The following is a 4,244-nucleotide window of genomic DNA, read 5'->3' as shown; positions in this document are numbered from 1 at the left end:
CTTTCAAGACGTTCAAACAACATTCGCACACGGTATCGATGACCTCTTTGGAGGCTGATTGAATGAGTTTTTTTCGTAGGGGTGGAGAAGCTTTGGACAGGACAGATAACATGTCCCCATGTTTGACTGAACGAGGAGGCAGTCCTTTCCTTTTCTTTCCTTGGGATTTAGAAGAGGGATGTTTTCTGGAGGGTGACATCTTTGAGTCTTCAGCACCAAAAAACACTGATACCCCTACTTAGTCACAGGCCTTTTTTATACTGGAACGCGTCGCCACTGATTGTCTTTACGTCGTATCAACTTGATGACAGGCATGACACGTCGTGCAGGGGTACGCAACGGACTAAATCGAGCCAGTTCTTGCTTGGACAAATCCAGTAAACTTTGTAACATGCCCGATGTCTCTTGGACTTTGATTTTGGGAGAAGGTACTTTGTGAGCAGCGGCCACTGCCGCTAAATTGGAGGGCCCTGCCACTGGGGAAGTTCTTGGGATTATGAACGGAAAGGTTTTTGGTGTGATCAACGTCTCTAAGTACTCTTCAGCACTTGGTGTCATCAACCGAGAAGTGAATGAACCTGAGGCTACCGGAGACGCGGTCACCGCCGTTGCAGGTCGTGGTTTGCGAGTGTAAGGTTGCGTCCTGGCCGAAGTGCCTCTCTTGCGACTAGTTTTCTTCTGTGGACTTTTCTTTTTCTGGAGACTTTTTCTCTGTTTCTTTTTCTGGGGGCTTCTTTACTTTCTCCGGGGTGGTGACTGGTAAGAGGAGGGTCCCGCCACTGGAGAAGTTCTTGGAGATACGGGTCTCCTTGGGGACTTGGCCTTGGCACCGTGGCTCTTTTTCTTCTTCTTGGAGCTTCGTTTGACTTTTTTCTTGGGGAGAAGTTTGGGAGCATTAGGATCCCATCTTAAGAGAGAGCGAATGATGACCCCTCCTAGAGTACCGCTCCCTCCAGGTTTCAAAATGATTTGTTTTTTGGTTTGAGTGTCGATGCGGGAATCGGCCAGTTGGGTCAAAGCAACTTTGTTTTGATCAAAAAAGCGTTTGGTTTGATGAGGAATCTGAATGATCCCTTGTAGTAATTGACGTGCTGTCACCGTGAACCATCGTAAGACTTCTTTGAGACTAGCTTCTAAGACACGAGCTCGTATTTGTGGATTTTTTTTCTCGACTGATGCCATACAAGGCACGAATCAATTTGACGGGAAGATACGACTGAAGGGACGTCATGTTCAAACTGCGTGAGACAGACGAAAAGTGTCTGAGGTTTTTATAGATTTTTTTGTTGAGTGAAATTAAGTGGAGGACGGAGACGTGTACAGGACAGGCCCTCCGTCTTGGCACCAGTGGTGAAACAAGTGGGTACGAAATCGCAAATCATCGGGGGTCGTAGGTTTCAAATCGACGAGTAAATAGGCGTGTGGAGTTTGAGTGGCATCGTCGTACGCCTGAGTCAGCCAAGCCGTTCCTAACTGTTTGGCTAAGACTTGACTTGCGATTTATCTCGAGGGCTTTTAAACAAGACCACGTAATGCGCATTGAGACTGATGGTGCGATGGGCTTTACTTTGTTGAAACAAATTTTGAGTGATGTAAACGACACTGGCATTACGTTGATGCCCTTTGCGCGTGAACCACAGTTTAATTTCTTCTTTTGTCGTCGAAAATGACCAAATGGGTTTGACGGGAGTCAGAGACGATGCCGTCGTCTTCTTTAGAAATGCCTTCCACAAACATGATGGAATCGGCTTGACTTTCTCGCAAGAGGCTGTACGCCGATAGCCACTCTTTGTAACACCACACGATGCGTTGAGGTGGTCGATCGATCAAATGATGTTTATGTTCGATCAAACGTTTGACAAATTCGGTTTTGCCTGAACCGCTAGGTCCAGCAATACGCATGTTAAAGGGATGGCGAAGATACAAAGCCTCCCAACTGACACGATCTAAGTGTTCGTCGATGACTTTGACAGTGGAGGAAGAGGGAGCAGAGACAGCAGAGGTAGCCATAGTGTTAGGAATGTCACTTGTGACACGAAAACAAACAAGACAAGAGTTTATATACCTTTTTCAGGACACGTTTATTGAATGTTTTAAACATGAACACGAAAGACAAAAATACATAAAAGCCAAAGGCTTAAGTACAACGATAAAAGGCACATGAAAACCATCAACGTGGAATAAACACAAGTGTCTGTACAACATGTTTTGGGTAATGTTCTGACCAGTTCTATAGGGGGTAAGGTCACACAAGTGTCCTCCCGAAAGGGTCTTTCAGGCATGTTCACCACAGTCCTGTCCTGGGTGACGGGTTCTTCTTCTGGCACTGTCACTAACACAGGTTGAAAAGTAACTTTTTTCCTTGAACAACTCTCGTGCATACTGGGCCACTTCTTGTGTCCAAGCCTCAAAACCCCCTTTTTTCCAGGCACGGACATCTGTCCAATGGGGGTGTAAGTCACAAGCTACACACACATCGTCATACACGTCTTCGGTAGCTAAAAGTTGACGAATCTTTTTTTCCTGTTGAGGTCGAGAAGTATCCAGATGAAAACACAAGGCTTTGAGCAAAAGGAGTCTTTCGTGACCATTTAAGGACATTTGGGTGGTAAGTACTGTTCGTAAAGAGTCCACAAGGAATCGGCTGGTAAACGAAATCCCAGAAAACAAGTCACTAAGACACACACTATGCGTCGTCCCAAATTTAACGGATATAGTTCTTGTAATAATTGATGGTAATGATCCACGGTTTAAATATAGTCATTGAGGTCCTTCCACGGAATCTGTTCAATCACATGTGATACAAGTCGTGGCATGGATTCCTGTTTTTATACTCTCTTTGTTTCGGAAGCAATACACGTACTTTTCTAGCCAGAGATCTTCGTTCTCCAGTGGGGAATCTAAATCTTGCATACTGTAACCTAAACTGCAGAGTTTGTTTAGAAGTTTCCTCTTCCTCTAAGTAGACTCCACGTAAAATATGTTGGTAATCCTTTAACTCGTCTTCCTCAATGCGTTGCACTAGGTGAATCTCGAAGTAACCAAAATGATGAACATTTCGTTCATTCACTAATTCAAAGTGTTGAACAAGGTCTGACCACTGAAACAATTTCTGATGAATCAGTTCTCTTATACCATTCAGGTACCAGTGGTTAAACATCTGGTGACGTAACGGATGCAACTGTTCTTTACGTTTGACTTGTATTTTGACCAGCTCTCGGTAAATGCGTTCTCTCAACTCCACAGGCAAAGCACAAATGTTCTCTTGTAAAGTATCCATGAATAGGTCATACTAAATCCTCTTTCTGACACAATAAATGTACTGTTTGCACAGACATGGTTTTAATTCATTGTCGAATCTAAATCGTTTAATCACTAATTTACACATTACAATTCGTTCAGAAGTTTCCTCTTTCACTAAGTTGACACTGCGTAAAAGATGTTGGTAATTCGTTAACTCTTCCTGTGGAATTCGATCCAGTAAGTTTACAATGTAGTAGATAGAATTATCAATACCAAACCAATTCTTTTTAAAACCAGGGGTCGTTGATCAATGTCTGCCCAATGGAACACTTTCAGCTCAATCAATCCTTGTATAGCATTCAGGTACCAGTGGTTCAAACACCAGTAACGTAACGGATGCAATTGTTCTTTACGTTTCACTTGTAATTTGACCAGTTCTCGGTAAATGCGTTCTCTCAACTCCACAGGCAAAGCACGAATGTTCTCTTGTAAAGTATCCATGAATAGGTCAGTCCGTACAATTCACAATCTTCTCCTAGAGTAAAAATAATCCACATAGTGAGTAATTTCTGACCACTGCCATTCAGGGTAACGTCCAAGAATCTCATTGAACTCTTTTGATGTAAACGGTCTAGAGTGATATAAAAGGATGAATGCACACTTGACCCAGAGAAATCTAACACATTGATTGACTTTTTTCACTTTCCTCTTGTGAATTTCTCGGCATAAAAGTTCTACAGTCACCCATTGAGATTTCACTCTGGCAAGCCCCTGCCAAACTTCTTGGTAAATCTTCTCTTGCAGTTCTTTAGGTAATTATTCAATATCGCTTTTGAAATGAAGTTTAAATACTGTCTCGGTGATGTCCAACATTTGACTCCTAGCCAATCTGGTTTCTTCTTCTTCAACGACATGGTAATTTACTTCAATGTCTCGGTCCCACTAAGGGTAAGTAATGACAATTCGGTGACCAACGAGCATGTTCTAGGTAGGCCGAATCT

This window comes from Sinohyriopsis cumingii, chromosome 1 (assembly GCF_028554795.1).
Source record: "Sinohyriopsis cumingii isolate HCF-2022 chromosome 1, ASM2855479v2, whole genome shotgun sequence".
NCBI lineage: Eukaryota > Metazoa > Mollusca > Bivalvia > Unionida > Unionidae > Sinohyriopsis > Sinohyriopsis cumingii.
This window is presented reverse-complemented; position numbering follows the sequence as displayed.